Source organism: Schistocerca americana, chromosome 3 (assembly GCF_021461395.2).
Source record: "Schistocerca americana isolate TAMUIC-IGC-003095 chromosome 3, iqSchAmer2.1, whole genome shotgun sequence".
Lineage (NCBI taxonomy): Eukaryota > Metazoa > Arthropoda > Insecta > Orthoptera > Acrididae > Schistocerca > Schistocerca americana.
Genome location: NC_060121.1, coordinates 532577052 through 532594377, shown reverse-complemented (window position 1 = coordinate 532594377; position 17326 = coordinate 532577052). Strand labels below are relative to the sequence as shown.

The 17326-nt window shown below is 43.3% G+C and overlaps 1 protein-coding gene and 1 pseudogene across 1 annotated transcript in view; both read right to left on the bottom strand.

Moving 5' to 3' along the window:
• Positions 1 to 17326, bottom strand: part of LOC124606203 (pancreatic triacylglycerol lipase-like) — a 425509-nt gene that overhangs the window by 114481 nt on the left and 293702 nt on the right. The window lies entirely within an intron of this gene.
• LOC124608097 lies at positions 14862 to 14980 on the bottom strand (annotated as a pseudogene).

Genomic DNA, 17326 nt, shown 5'->3' with positions numbered 1-17326 from the left:
AATCGGAATTTAAAAGAGCTTTGGAGGACTTACGGCCAAATAAGGCAGAAGGGATAGGTAACATTCCATCAGAATTTCTAAAATCATTGGGGGAAGTGGCAACAAAACGACTATTCACGTTGGTGTGTAGAATTTATGAGTCTGGCGATATACCATCTGACTTTCGGAAAAGCATCATCCACACAATTCCGAAGACGGCAAGAGCTGACAAGTGCGAGAATTATCGCACAATCAGCTTAACAGCTCATGGATCGAAGCTGCTTACAAGAATAATATACAGAAGAATGGAAAAGAAAATTGAGAATGCGCTAGGTGACGATCAGTTTGGCTTTAGGAAAAGTAAAGGGACGAGAGAGGCAATTCTGACGTTACGGCTAATAATGGAAGCAAGGCTAAAGAAAAATCAAGACACTTTCATAGGATTTGTCGACCTGGAAAAAGCGTTCGACAATATAAAATGGTGCAAGCTGTTCGAGATTCTGAAAAAAGTAGGGGTAAGCTATAGGGAGAGACGGGTCATATACAATATGTACAACAACCAAGAGGGAATAATAAGAGTGGACGATCAAGAACAAAGTGTTCGTATTAAGAAGAGTGTAAGACAAGGCTGTAGCCTTTCGCCCCTACTCTTCAATCTGTACATCGAGGAAGCAATGATGGAAATAAAAGACAGGTTCAGGAGTGGAATTAAAATACAAGGTGAAAGGATATCAATGATACGATTCGCTGATGACATTGCTATCCTGAGTGAAAGTGAAGAAGAATTAAATGATCTGCTGAATGGAATGAACAGTCTAATGAGTACACAGTATGGTTTGAGAGTAAATCGGAGAAAGACGAAGGTAATGAGAAGCAGTAGAAATGAGAACAGCGAGAAACTTAACATCACGATTGATGGTCACGAAGTCAATGAAGTTAAGGAATTCTGCTACCTAGGCAGTAAAATAACCAATGACGGACGGAGCAAGGAGGACATCGCAAGCAGACTCGCTATGGCAAAAAAGGCATTTCTGGCCAAGAGAAGTCTATTAATATCAAATACCGGCCTTAATTTGAGGAAGAAATCTCTGATGATGTATGTATGGAGTACAGCATTGTATGGTAGTGAAACATGGACTGTGGGAAAACCGGAACAGAAGAGAATCGAAGCATTTGAGATGTGGTGCTATAGACGAACGTTGAAAATTAGGTGGACTGATAAGGTAAGGAATGAGGAGGTTCTACGCAGAATCGGAGAGGAAAGGAATATGTGGAAAACACTGATAAGGAGAAGGGACAGGATGATAGGACATCTGCTAAGACATGAGGGAATGATTTCAATGGTACTAGAGGGAGCTGTAGAGGGCAAAAACTGTAGAGGAAAACAGAGATTGGAATACGTCAAGCAAATAATTGACGCTGACTGCTACGTACATGCAGAAGCGCTGCTCAGTCGTTGCTGCAGTACCAATTGCTCTTCGTATTTCACAGTGTCTGTTATTACATCCCGATAAAATAAATGCAGCATCAGACGAATTTAGGAGCGTGTAAAATTCTATTTTAAAAATCATTTTGTTTGTTACGGGAAACAAATTGACGCTGTCCGACGACGCTTGGCATCGCATGAGACATGTGATGAGCAGTACATGTTTGGGCTGACTTCAGCTACACATTGCAAAAATGAAATTGCAGATATCTGCCGAAACACGAGAGAAAATGCGCCTGATCACTCTTACAACACACCCTATATATAAACATATATTTCTTACAATAATTTGCATTTGGCGCAGCACATACAAAATATTTCAGCTCTACAGAAACAAATTGTTTCCTGCACCTCGTAACACCCGTTGAAGCGCAGATAACCTCTTCATCATTTAATGATAAATTACTCCCTCCAAGCCATTTTTTCAGTATATTGGAAGCTAACAGTATGAAGTAAAGAAAGCAGTGAGATATTTCGATGCCGACCTCCTGTTTGTTTTGGAATACCAAACAGATGATGAAACAGCTTTATCTAAGCGGAAGAGCACTTTGCTGGGCTCTTTCCACGTTGTGAGCATAAGCAGTACAGACAAGAAGAGATTAGAAGCTTCTGAAATGTGTCGTTACAGAATAATGTTGGATGGGTGGATCAAGGAGGTACTGAGCCGAATTGGCGAGAACAGATATTTGTGTCACAATTTGGCTAAAAGCAGTGCTCAGGAGATAAGATACATTATGAGACGTCAAGAGATCTTGAATCTAGTAATGAAAGAAAGGGTATGTGTGTGTGTGTGTGTGTGTGTGTGTGTGTGTGTGTGTGTGTTGGGAGGGGGGGAGCGAGAGGGGAGAGGGCGGGGTAAAAATTGTAGAGGGAGACCACGACTTAATTGCAATAAGCCAATCCAAAGGGATGTAGGCTGAAGTACATAAACAGAGATGAAGAGTCATGCACAGTATAGGCCAGCGTGGGCGGCTGCTTCAAAACAGTTTTCGGATTGAAGACATCAACAACAACAAACGATAGTCCCCACTTGTGCTTCAACTCACACGTGTATGGTACAGTAATGTTTCATATCAAGGACGAGCTACTTTTTAACCGTTTCCTTAATAATACCCTGTTCCCCCCAAAAAGTATTCAACAACAACATCTGTCGATGACAAAACTATGTTCACTCCGAAATTTTGGAAATTTGTGGTTGGGTACCATGGGACCAAACTGCTGAGGTCTTCGGTCCCTAGGCTTACACACTACTTAATCTAACTGAAATAAACTTACTCTAAGGACAACACACACGCCCATGGCCGACGGAGGACTCAAACCTCCAACGTGAGGAGCCGCGCGAACCATGACAAGGCGCCACAGACCGCACGGCTACCCCACGCGACACTGTTTCCACTTCTCTCGGTGAAAATCGTTCAAATGGCTCTGACCACTATGGGACTTAACATCTCAGGTCATCAGTCCCCTAGAACGTAGAACTACTTAAACCTAACTAACCTAAGGACATCACACACATCCATGACCGAGGCAGGATTCGAACCTGCGACCGTAGCATTCGCGTGGTTCCGGGCTGAAGTGCCTAGAACCGCTCGGCCACGGCGGCATGCTTCTCTAGGTGAAGTTGCACCTGTAACAAGCTGCGAAACACTGTTTTGCTATACTGGGCTCCTTCATATCCAATGCTCCATTAAATCTACTGTACGTTAGTTCACATGGAATGCTTATCCTCTCTAGGCGCTCAGTCCGGAACCGCGCGACTGCTACGGTCGCAGGTTCGAATCCTGCCTCGGGCATGGATGTGTGTGATGTCCTTAGGTTAGCTAGGTTTAAGTAGTTCTAAGTTCTAGGGGACTGACGACCACAGATGTTAAGTCCCATAGTGCTCAGAGCCATTTGAACCAGCTTATCCTCTCGACCAACTTAGAAATCGTATTGTAATGGACTGGTATACCAAATTTTAAGAATACTGTTTATTTATTTTTTTATTTTTTTATTTATTTATTGTTCCGTGGGACCAAATTAAGGATAAGTCTCCATGGTCATGGAACGAGTCAATACATGAAATTATAACACGATATTAGAAACAGATAAAATGAAATGTAAGAAACATATTCAGGCGACAAGTCGTTGGTTTAAATAAAGAAAATCAAGAATGTAACACTGGAATTTGCTTAATTTTTTAGCTCTTCCAGGAGCTCCTCGACAGAATAGAAGGAGTGAGCCATGAAGAAACTCTTCAGTTTAGACTTAAAAGTGTTTGGGCTACTGCTAAGATTTTTGAGTTCTTGTGGTAGCTTATTGAAAATGGATGCAGCAGAATACTGCACTCCTTTCTGCACAAGAGTCAAGGAAGTGCATTCTACATGCAGATTTGATTTCTGCCTAGTATTAACTGAGTGAAAGCTGCTAACTCTTGGGAATAGGCTAATATTGCTAACAACAAACGACATTAAAGAAAATATATACTGAGAGGGCAATGTCGGAATTCCCAGATTTTTGAATAGGGGTCGACAAGAGGTTCTCGAACTTACACCGCATATAGCTCGAACAGCCCGTTTTTGAGCCAAAAATACCTTTTTTGAATCAGAAGAATTACCCCAAAAAATAATACCATACGACATAAGCGTATGAAAATATGCGAAGTAGACTACTTTACGTGTTGAAGTGTCACTTATTTGAGATACTGTTCTAATGGTAAATAAAGCAGCATTTAGCCTCTGAACAAGATCCTGGACATGGGCTTTCCACAACAGCTTACTATCTATCCGAACGCCTAGGAACTTGAACTGTTCCGTCTCGCTTATAATATGCCCATTCTGTCTGATCAAAATATCGGTTCTTGTTGAATTGTGAGTTAGAAACTGTAAAAACTGAGTCTTACTGTGATTTAGCATCAGATTATTTTCCACAAGCCACGAACTTATTTCATGAACTACATTATTTGTTACTGTTTCAATATTACACACAAGATCCTTCACTATCAAGCTGGTGTCATCAGCAAACAGAAATATTTTTGAATCACCTGTAATACTAGAAGGCATATCATTTATATAAATAAGAAACAGCAGTGGCCCCAGCACCGACCCTTGGGGAACGCCCCACTTAACAGTGCCCCATTGGGACTGAACATCACTACCACTCTCAATATTGCGGAGAATTACCCTCTGCTTCCTGTTCTTAAAGTAAGAGGCGAACCAATTGTAAGCTACTCCCCTTACTCCATGAAGGTCCAACTTCTGCAGTAATATTTTGTGGTCAACACAGTCAAAAGCCTTCGTTAAATCAAACAAAACACCTAGCGTTCGCAACCTTTTATTTAATCCGTCCAAAACCTCACAGAGAAAAGAGAATATAGCATTTTCAGTTGTTAAACCATTTCTAAAACCAAACTGCACATTTGACAGCAAATTATGTGAATTTAAATGCTCCAGTAACCTTGTATATACAACCTTCTCGATAACTTTAGCAAACACCGATGGCATAGAAATAGGTCTAAAATTGACAACATTATCAATGTCTCCCTTTTTAAAAAATGGCTTCACTACCGAGTACTTTAATCGGTCAGGAAACCGACCACTCCTAAAGGAAAAGTTACAGATATGGCTGAGAACTGGGCTAACATACATAGAACAATACTTCAATATTCTGCTAGATACCCCGTCATATCCATGAGAGTTCTTGGTCTTTAGTGATTTAATTATTAACTCAATCTCCCTCTTGTATCACGGAGGAGCATTTCAGGTAACAGTCTCGGAACACTTTTTTCTAAGAGCGCTATATGATTCCCTGTTGGGACTAGGTTTCTATTTAGTTCACCTGCTATATTCAGAGAGTGATTATTAAATACTGTACATATATGCGACTTATCAGTAACATGGACATTCCCACTACGCACTGATTCTATATCCTCGACCTGTCTCTGCAGACCAGCAACTTCCTTTACGACTGACCATATGGATTTAATTTTATCCTGAGACTTAGCTATTCTATCTGCATACCACATACTTTTTGCCTTCCTAATAACATTTTTAAGCACCATAGAATATTGTTTGTAATGGGCTGCTGCATTTAGATTTTGACTGTTTCTAACGTTTTGATATAATTGCCACTTTGTTGCACAAGATATTCTTATCCCTCTAGTCAGCCACCCAGGCTGCCTGTTTGTGTTAGTACCCTGTTTTAAACGTTCTCACGGAAAGCAACTTTCAAAGAGCATGAGAAAAGTCTTGAGAAAAGCATTATATTTATCGTCTATTGTATCAGCGCTATAAACATCTTGCCACTCTTGTTCCTTTATAAGGCTTACAAAGGTCTCTACAGCAACTGGATCAGCTTTCCTGAACAGCTGATGACTATATTTCACACGTGTTGCAGCACAAAAATCTTTTAAAGTTAAAATTTGTGCATCATGATCTGAAAGGCCATTCACCTTTTTGCTAACAGAATGCCCTTCTAGTAATGAGGAATGAACAAAAATGTTGTCTATGGTTGTTCTACTGTACCCTTGCACTCTCGTTGGAAAGAACACGATTTGCATAAGATTATATGAATTAAAGAGGTCTACCAGCATCCTCTTCCTTGCACAATCACTTATACAATTAATATTGAAGTCACCACATATAACTAACTTTTTGTATTTCCTATAAAGTGAACCAAGAACCTCCTCTAGCTTTAGCAAAAATGTTGTGAAATCGGAGTCTGGGGATCTTGGTTCAAATGGCTCTGAGTACTATGGGACTCAACTGCTAAGGTCATTAGTCCCCTAGAACTTAGAATTAGTTAAACCTAACTAACCTAAGGACATCACAAGCATCCATGCCCGAGGCAGGATTCGAACCTGCGACCGTAGCGGTCTTGCGGTTCCAGACTGCAGCGCCTTTAACCGCACGGCCACTTCGGCCGGCCCGTCTGGGGATCTATAAATAACAACAGTTAGAAGTTTAGCTCCGTTAAATTTAACCACACCTGCACAACGTTCAAACACCTTTTCAGTGCAGTACTTTAAAACATCAATTGATTCAAAAGGAATGCCGTTTTTCGCATAAATGGCTACTCCCCCACACCGCAAAAAGCTCCTCGAAAAGCTGCCAGCCAACCTGTATCCTGGTAAAGGAAGTCTCTGAATTATCTCCTTATTTAAGAAGTGTTCAAATATACCAATAATTTCAGAGTCAACATCTATAAGCAGTTCACTAACTTTATCTCTAATACCTTGTATATTTTGATGAAATTTACTAATTCCCTCATTACTCGGATACCTAAGCTTTGTCAAAAGTGATTCCCTTGTTAGAGATACTTCCCTTAAGCAGGAATACCTATCAGCTGACTTCAATCTAAAAAAGGTGCAGCTCTAACACCCACTACTGCAGAAATTTTCCCATGAGTGATCCCACCAACCCCACCTATGCTGTCACCTATAAGCTTTGCCAACCTCCCCTTGCCATACCTGTTGAGGTGCAGGCCATGTCTAGTGAAACCCGTCCTGCTGATGGACTCCACCGACACCACTGAAATGTGACCCATGCTTTCTGTCATCAGCGCACCCCCAAGTCTCAGTTATTACGCCTGACGGCTGTATTAAGATGAGGCCGATCGTGACGCTGAAACAGTTCCACGAAATGCACATTCATGTTTCCAGTCTGAGTGGCTATCTTTTCCAGGTCACCATCTATGTTATACTCCCCATCCCTATCAATACTATTACCAGCCCCACCCACAATCACTACCTGATCCTCTTTAGTTAAATCCCTACATAACCCCCATATGTTAACAGTCACCTGAGCCAACCCTGCATTAGGCTTCACAATGCTGGTGACCTGGTACTCACTCCCCAGCACTTCCTGCAACTGCTGGCCTACACCTCTGCCATGAGAACTACCTAACAGCAGAACCTTCTTCTTCCTCTTCGATTTTGCAATTGTTCTAGGCACAGTAACTACTGAGGTCTGCTGCATACTTCCTACATCTACAGCTACTAGAGATTCCTCTCCACTAGACTCTGACAGTTGGTCATATCTATTGTAAACACCAATAGTAAAACTAACTGAAAATCTTCTTCTCCTAGCAGATCTCTTGCCAACAGCCAGCTCCCATTCCCCAACCCCCTTCTCCCTCCTCATCCTATCTAGTTCCTCCTGTGCGTCTTTCAACTGCACCTGAAGGGCACAGATCTTACGCCCCTGCTCCTCTATCAACTTACTCTTGCTACATAACCTGCAGTTCCAGGAGAGGATCCCACCAGAATGCCCACTGGCTTCCCCACTGCATTCCCCCCAGTGAAAATACTTCGAACAAGTCTCACACCGCAATCCACTACTCACGAACCTACGGCAAAGCCCACACTTCTCACTCGTGGTAAAATTTTACTTTTTCTAAGTTCCGCTACTTCAATAAGATGATGTTAAAAACCTGACTACAAGAATCACAAACTTACTCTACAAGGGAAGTAGCTACTATTATTAACAGTGTAAATGTGAATATAACAAAAGACTAATACAGAAAGAGAATCAAACGTCTAATGACACAGTAACGAAGCTGAAAACAGTTCCCAATAGGTTCTTCTGAAATTATTTCACCAGAAAACACCAAGAACACCGGTTGAAGACTACTAAAGTTCCTAAATAAACCACTATAAACAAACAATTAATTAGTACTTAGCTTTCGATTCGCCGCTACAGCTGCAACTGGTCAGCGCGGAATGTAAACACAGGCAAGAGGTTAAGTTGCTCGATACGAAACACTCACAAATATCAGGTCACAACACAAGAAAGGCAGAGGTGAATGAAGAAACCACTAATACGTCACTTATATAGTAAATATTATCACAAAAACCGTTAAAATATGTATCTGAAACCTAAAAATATATGAAAACTTAGAGAGCGATCTCACACGCAGTCACTCGCTTATGATGTCACACCAAAGAGGTGCGCTGACCACGCAGCCGTCCATATCCGCATCCTGTGACGCCTGTCGGCTGAGTATGTCGAACATATTATCAGAGAAAATGCTGACCAGATGAGAATAACATGTCAGATTTCCAGTGGTAGAATGGTAATTTTTAAATTTATCTATCGAGTAACAGACAGTCTTCATAGTCTGTGCAAAGATCTCATTAACTACTCTACTGTCTGAATATTTCTGGACCACATAACCTTTTTTTTTTAATTGAAATAATATCCATCATACGTATCGGTAACATCTTGGAATACATAGTAGGTTCGGTTGTCCCTTTCCTCCTACAGTAAACAAATGAATTGTGTCTGTGACATCTTTGCAGATCATGACATGCAGTGTTCCGCATATGAACAATGGGATTAAACTGGAATCTGCAGAGCCAGCTGGTAGATATTTACGACGTAAACCAGTAAACTGCCACCGAAAATTGTAGAACTACCTATGCATTTTTCATATTGTCAAACGACTAGTCTGTGATTGCCAAAATGTATTAACTGTTTCATACCAAAGATAGCAAGGGCACATAATTCCGTCCAAAGACGCTTGGAAGACACACCTACCGACCGTCATTTCATACTCAGCCGATAGGCGTCACAGGATGCGGATATGGAGGGCTACGTGGTCAGCACACCTCTCTGCCGTCAGTTGTCAGCTTCCATGACCGGAGCCCGTACCTCTCAATCTAATATCTGCTCAATTTGCCTCACAATGGCTGAGTGCACCCCGCTTGCCAATAGCGCTCGGCAGACCTGGACGGTGACCGATCCAAGTACGAGCCAAGCGCAACAGCTGTTAGCTTCGGTGATCTGACGGAAACCTGTGTTACCAGACCGGGAAGGCAGTTGGCAAGGGCAAATAAGCTCTAAAACTACTGCTGTAGCCAGACAGATAGGCTGCCAGCAATACATGTCGTTTCTGCGTTTTGCCGAACCGTGAGCCTGTTGAAGCCGCGTCATTGTGGAACGCACCGAGGCCTGCGAGAAAGACAGGCCGCGGCGCCTACGTCACGAAGGTAGGCCGAGTTCGCTCGCTCACTCGCTCAACTCTGCAGAAAAACTGCGTTTCTGTGCCTGTTAACTCGTAACTGAGTGTGTATGTTCAAACGAGACTTGCATATTCTCCTGAAATCCATTATTATGGAATTTTATTGTTATTAGTCCTAACATGATAGAAAGTGCATAGGCGTACTAATAATTCGTTACGGCTGTACTGGGGAACAATAAAATTAAAATCCTGTCAAAATGATCATCAGCTGCATAAGGCACCACATCTTTCCTTAAATGAGGACTGTTAAGCAGAAGAGACTAAATGTTACAAACAAGCCGTTATACCATTTATGTCGAGAATTGAACTTAAATTTTGTTGTAGTACTGTTAATCAGTAAGACTTCATAATAGCAGATTCCAGTAGCAGATGCAATTCTTGTTAGTAGGTACACGTCCAGGTGTGAGTTGAGAGGTTTAGAAACGCATTTTGTCTGCTGAGCTGAGACAGCGAACGAGTTCAAGCCTACCTTCGTGACGTACGCGCCGCGGCCTATCATTCTCGTCGGCCTCGGGAGCGCTCGAAACAGTCTGCGTAGCAACAGAAGTAACGCAGACCTTCCGGCACTACGTCACTGATAACCAAGCACAACAGTGCTGAACAAGAACAGCAACAAGTTATTGACATACTCGTAGAAATTGTGGCATCTGCGACTGCGACCAGCAGCGTCACATCGCCAAGAGGCAGCGGTGTCATCGCCAGTAGCACGTGAGACAATTACGGCGCTACTCGCATCCGCTGGATCACGTAGCCGCAAGTGGGCAGTGCCGTATCCATCCACAGTTACCGTATTTATGTCAACACATGGCCGTAGCTAGCCAGTTCGGTCTTTTCTACCGAACCAGTCGCAGTAGCAGCAGTTCAGTCCCAGCCACCGAACCAGACAGTCCCAACCAACGAACCTATCAGCCTTTCCTCGTCGACCGTAGGTCTCTGAGGACTCCAGCCTCGGACTAGTTCTCCATCTTCACCAGTATAATCCTCATAACCCGCCATTCGGTCAACCACGAGCGCTCGCCTTGTTGACTGTGGGCTCTGAGGACTAAACTATAATAGACTTCATTGTGAATGGAGGATGGGAGTTCGACTTGTGGCTAGTCTGCACATAGACATTACACTAAGACTCAGAGTGACTGTTCCATTACGAACACCTAATTGAGAAGTATTATCGATAAACAAAACTGTCGCGCGGGGTGGCCGCGCGGTTAGATGCGCAATGTCACGGACTGCGCGGCACCTCCTGCCGGAGGATCGAGTTCTCCCTCTGGTATGGGTGTGTGTTGTTCTTAGCATAAGTTAGTTTAAGTAGTGTGTGAGTCCAGGGACCGATGATCTCAGCAGTTTGGTCTCTTAGGAATTCACACACATGTGAACATTTTTGAACAAAACTACCGGACAGTGGCCGGCCAGAGTTGCCGAGCGGTTCTAGGCGCTACAGTCTGGAACCTCGCGATTGCAACGGTCGCAGGTTCGAATCCTGCCTCGGGCATGGATGTGTGTCGTGTCCTTAGGTTAGTTAGGTTTAAGTAGTTCTAAGTTCTAGGAGACTGATGACCTCAGAAGTCCCATAGTGTTCAGAGCCATTTGAACCATTTTTACCGGGCAGTAACAGTGCATATTACATCAGAAGTATGTTTTATGTTTTCCGGCGGCTAACCCAGTAGTAGCCCGTTTGGCTATTGCATTGTCTGTATTAATTCTATTACTAATGAAGTGTGTAGAGTTATTTGTCTTCTTGGTTTCTATGTGCAACTTTTCTGGGTCACAGCCACCTCAGAACTTAATAGCTCATGAAATTTCCTGGCAGATTAAAACTGTGCGCCCGACCGAGACTCGAACTCGGGACCTTTGCCTTTCGCGGGCAAGTGCTCTACCATCTGAGCTACCGAAGCACGACTCACGCCCGGTACTCACAGCTTTACTTCTGCCAGTATCTCGTCTCCTACCTTCCAAACTTTACAGAAGCTCTCCTGCGAACCTTGCAGAACTAGCACTCCTGAAAGAAAGGATATAGCGGAGACATGGCTTAGCCACAGCCTGGGGGATGTTTCCAGAGTGAGATTTTCACTCTCCCGAGTTCGAGTCTCGGTCGGGCACACAGTTTTAATCTGCCAGGAAGTTTCATATCAGCGCACACTCCGCTGTAGAGTGAAAATCTCACTCTGTTAATAGCTCATGTTTCAAAATTGTTGGCAAGAAAAGTAAATGGAGGATCTCGTAGATTATGTTCAGTTTGACGTTAGGAAAGATAACGGCACCAGACAGGCATTTCTGACCAGAAGTCCGCATCTGGCGTGTATACTCCCTCGAATTTTTAATGCACGAAGTTATATTAAAGTCCAGCGGATGTCAGTGTAGTCGCTTTCCACCCTTGGGGAAACTGCTGCCGACTTCCGTCACGCTGTTTCGACTATCCGATGCTCGAATAACACAACACTCTATTCTGTGGCGCCGCGGGGCAGCCACGCGGTCTGGGGCGACTTGCCGCGGTCGCCGCGCGGCTCTCCCCCCCCCCCTCCCCCCCGTCGGAGGTTCGAATCCGCCCTCGGCCATGGGTATGTGTGTGTGTGTGTGTGTGTGTGTGTGTGTGTGTGTGTGTGTTGTCCTTAGCGTAAGTTATTTTAAGTTAGAGTAAGTAGTGTGTAAGTCTAGGCACTGATGACCTCAACAGTTGGTTCCATAGGAAGCTACCACAAAATTTCAAATTTTCCACTCTGGGAAAGGAAGATAACAACTTCTTCAATTTTCACGCTCTAAAAACACTTTCAGGTACGTAAGACTATGAAACATCATTTATGAACTTACTTTTACATCAAAGCTTTACTTTCCCTATGCAAAAAAAAAAAAAAAAAAAAAATTATTTTCATTTTGCGTAACTTTTTAGTTCCATCAAGTTTCTCAATCAACTTTGACGAAAGTGTATGGCTAAAAAAATCTGTTTTTTTTACATATAGTAATGTGAAATCGTGGCTTCTTAATAAACTACTTACCTTTCCATAATGCATAACAGCCATTGTGTAATGACTCCACCTATCAGGCACGTGCACTTGATTTACACATTTTGCTTTGAAAACGTATGATCGTGGGAAGTTTACCGACCACTACCTTTTAGATCATACTCGTACATTACTGTGAGTGAAATATATCTAAAAGAAGAAAAGAGAATTTGAAATGGTAGTGACACTGGTGTCTGTCTTCTTTCACAAGTAAATGGTTCAAATGGCTCTGAGCACTATGAGACTTAACATCTGAGGTCATCAGTCCCCTACAACTTAGAACTACTTAAACTTAACTAACCTAAGGACATCACACACATCCATGTCCGAGGCAGGATTCGAACCTGCGACCGTAGCGGTCGCTCGGCTCCAGACTGAAGCGCCTAGACCCGCCCGGCCACACCGGCCGGCTTTCACAAGTAAACACGGGTTATTGTAGGGTGTCAGTGCCGTGATCATAAGCCGATGGATTTCGCGAGGGTTTAGCATAGTGTCAACCACTGCAGGAGAGAAACGAATCAGTGTTGGTCTATGTCAGGCTCTCGTGTGATTTTAATAGTCCACCTTCAGAGAACTACAAATATAAACGAACTTTCCTCGGCGATGACTAATTGCACTGGAGAAACATCTATTACGCTCTTGTAATATACCGCACTCTGTATCATAAACAAAATTAATTCTACTCCATTTCTTATAACGTTACAAAACTAGATCTAGCCAAGTTCTTCTTGGTTCTCCCTTCTTAAACGGCTGTTGTAGACTTTCTGTTTTCGCTAACTGGTAAGCTATTTGACATAGGTCAGCACTTCTGAAGCTATACACTTTCTCCAATGAGTGAAGGAGATAGAAACTTATTTGTTGGCCAACTATAAAAAAAATGGTTCAAATGGCTCTGGGCACTATGGGACTTAACTTCTGAGGTCATCAGTCCCCTAGAACTTAGAACTACTTAAACCTAAGTAACCTAAGGACATCACACACATCCATGCCCGAGGCAGGTTTCTAATCTGCGACCGTAGCAGTCGCGCGGTTCCAGACTGAAGCGCCTAGAACAGCTCGGCCACACTGGCCGGCGGCCAACTATACAGATAATAAAAATTCCCTTCCAATGTTTTGTGAAATTAATTTTGTAGAAGAAACTTCAGATTTGCTAAATGCATGTATGATCGATAGTGGAAAGTTATTTTAGCAGTCTTCAGGGTCCATATAGTTTTATTACTGATTTCTCGAATGGCCTTAATGATATTTGCTTCGGTCAATTCCTTGTTTTCGCCTGGGGGATGTATTTTTGCTTTGGCCTCGGAATTGTAGAATGGGAACGCCACAGGTTAGTCATACTAACAGAATGGACCAAAATCTGTCTTTGGGAACATTTAGACCATACGCAGTAGCCAGAGTTTATACCCTTACTATTATGTAATTTTCTGGTTAATTACAAAACGAAAAAAATAGTAGCTATCAAAACAGAAGATATTTTAAATGCTGAGATTACTCTTATCATGACTTACTAGAGAGAAGATTATTTGTAAACGCAGAAAAGGTACGGAAAAATGATGAATGTATACCTGAAAAAGTTTTAATATCGTTCAAACTGACTATACATATTGGTGGCTGCGATAGTATGCAACAATTACGTGACGTGGCGATTTTACGCAACAACTGACGTGGTCTGCGAGACTTTTAACTGTTTCCATATTTTGTTTGTTGTAGACGCAGGACAGTACGCGCACTGCATTGCTTAAATGATACGACTGTATTTGCGTTAGGTGGTGGGAATGTACCAGAAGCGTCGCCAGCCTGCAGGCACACAGAGCCTGGTGACCTCAGCGACAACGTCAGAGTGGAGAGCGCGCCCACACTGGGCTGCCTCTGCCCTCCGCACACCACAGCACTTTGTTCGACAACAGCCTGCCCACTCCTAGCATCCTTACTCGAATACGCCACGTCCAAGTGCGGCCTCCTCGAATGAGTACGAGCGAGCAAGATCCTCAATCTTCATATCTCTGGTTCTGGCGTTGTTTTTGATAATACACTCAAGACTTAACAAAAATTAAAACATTCATAATCCTCTTCAATCAATCAAGACATGTTCATAGGACTCGTCGATCTAAAAAGAAAGCGTTCGCAGTGTGAAATGGTGCAAAATATTGTAAATTCTGAAAAAAATAGGAGCAGTAGGGAAAGTTTAAACTAAACTCTTCCCGAACAGGCCATGAAGACCCAAAGGTACTTACCGACCGCCTTTTCATCCTCGGCCCACAGCGGTTACTGGAAGCGGATATGGAGGTCATGTGGTCAGCACACCGCTCTCCCGGCCGTATGTCAGTTTACGAGACCGGAGCCGCTACTTCTCAGTCAAGTAGCTCCTCAGTTTGCCTCACAAGAGCTGAGTACACCCCGATTGCCAACAGCGCTCGGCAGACCGGATGGTCTGCCCATCCAAGTGCTAGCCCAGCCCGACAGCGCTTAACTTCGGTGATCTGACGGGAACCGGTGTTACCACTGCGGCAAGGCCGTTGGCAGGGAAAGTTTGGTACTATACAAGATTTATAGAAACTAAGAGGGAACAATGATCATGGAAAATCAAGAGCTATTTTCACAGATTAAAAAGGCTGTAAGGCGAGGATGCACTCTTTCGACCATACTATTTAGTTTGCACATCGATGAGGTAATAAGAGAAAGTAAGAAAGATTCAGAAGTAGGATTAAAATTCAAGACGGAAGAATATCAGTGATAAGATTCTCCTGAAGACATCTCTATCCTCAGTGAAAGTGAAGAAGAATGGAACGAACAGTCTAATGAGTACATAATGCTGACTGAGGGTATGTCGAAGAAAGATGACAGTGTAACTGATCACTTCCTAGCCGCCCATTAATACTGGCCGTCCAGTACTGTAGTCACCTGGACCCGTGTCCGGTTCACTGGGGAAAGGGGTTTTTCTTCAGCCTGGTATTGATGGGCCCTCCGTAATCCTTCTATGTGTGTCGGTCGCAGCTGACAAGGTGAGTCTGACGACAAATTTCGCCATGAGGGTGGTAGCACGCTGGGTTCTCGAAGTCTTGCCAGGGGGCAGCACCCGACAGAAGTGTTGAAGCAAGAACAGAGGAATGGCCAGTGACAACATCTATTTTTTGTTCCTGTTTCCTGACTGACCAAAAGGCCTATATGTTTAACAATTTTGTGGAGAGGAGGGGAGCTAGACGAAATCGTGGAATATTTTGTGCAGGAATCACTAGTTACAATACACAGCTGTATCATCTTATATTTATTGAAGACAATCGATTTCGGGCCAGATTCAGACCGTCCTCGGGTCTCAAAACGCAATTCGGCTATGCATTTTCCAGCTGCAAAGCAAAATGTAGCTCATAGAATGTTCATTATAAGGGGCGATCAGAAAGTTTCCGTTCTAAGACTGTGCAGTCCGGAATCTGTATACCAATCAGGCAAAATTGCAGTGAACATTGAGGCGACGCACCTATTGGAGATTCGCGAGTGCTACAACACCGTGTCCTGCTGCGTGAAGAACTCCGTAACTGCCTACTACTTATGCTCGTCTCACAAACATCGTTGACCCTTCAAGGCCTTTTTTAAGGGACCGAAGTCGTGGTAATCGCACGCGTAGATATAAGCATTCTCGAGTGTCTGCCGCTTGAGTTGGCATAACTTTTACGTTACGACATTTGCAATGTGGGGACATGCGTTATCATGATGCAGTTTCCTGGGCTTCGACAAAAATGCTGTCCCATAAACATTCTTCATTCTAAAAAACATGTCTACCGGTGATTGTTCTCTGGCAGCCAAGAAAAGAATAACAGCACTTTGCTCATGTTTGGACGTATTTGATATTAAAATTTCCATAGCTCACGCTTCCGCATTTACCGCTTTCCCGTCGGAAAAGCACGAATGCCTTGCGCACATGTCGGTGCTTATATACCCTCGTCAGAGTTATGCTAAGTTACATATAAGCTACAGCAACGCCCTCAAACTGAAACTTTTCGATCACGCCCTGTATTATTAATTGTTTATGTATAACGATTATGTCCGTACAACATCAGATTGATTGTGCCCACACTTTTGTCCCACTTTCTTTTCAGACACAAACCGTCTTAAAAGTGACATCACACGGCTGCTCGATACATACGATGTCATACACATCAGATGTCATATCGTGCTGCCTGATGGCCTGTGGCAGTCTGTTAGTTAAAGATGGACAATTTTGTAATATTAACGTAATGAATTTGTTAAAAGATCTACGTATTCTTCGAAGGAAGTTCGACACTGACGTTTCTGGCAAGAAAGGCGTACCGCTGCTTCAGTTCGTGAAACGTGTCACATCTATCATTTCCACATGGTACAGCGAAACGTTTTAAGATCTAAAAAGGGAAATTCAGTACAACGTACCTGGTATCCTGACTTACAGCGTGACTTCCGCACGACAACACTCGTTTACAAGCTGTCACATAAATTACAATTTCCTTTCACAAGGAAGCTGAAGTTTTTTTTAAATATCCTCGCACTTTATGGATGAAATATTGTAGTGCAGGTATTGATCAGAAACGATTTAGATAATTGTAACAGTTACTATAGGGCATCTGAAAGTCCACAATAGAAGTGACAGAATTTGGAGCTCCGGGTGGTAGCTTGTACAATGGAGCCTCTGAGGTGGGAAGTCAGCGTGCGACAAAGAGAGAGCTTGCCACTGGCCAGATGAGGTCCCGGCGATAGCAGGACGCAGGTAGCGCATTATCCGTGCTTACAAAGGGGCTTCTCTTTCACCCGCGACGGGTATTCGCCGAGTGCAGAGAGACTGACCAATGCTGTGAACCGTGAAACTCTGCTCCTGTTGTCAAATACGAGGGCGCGGGAC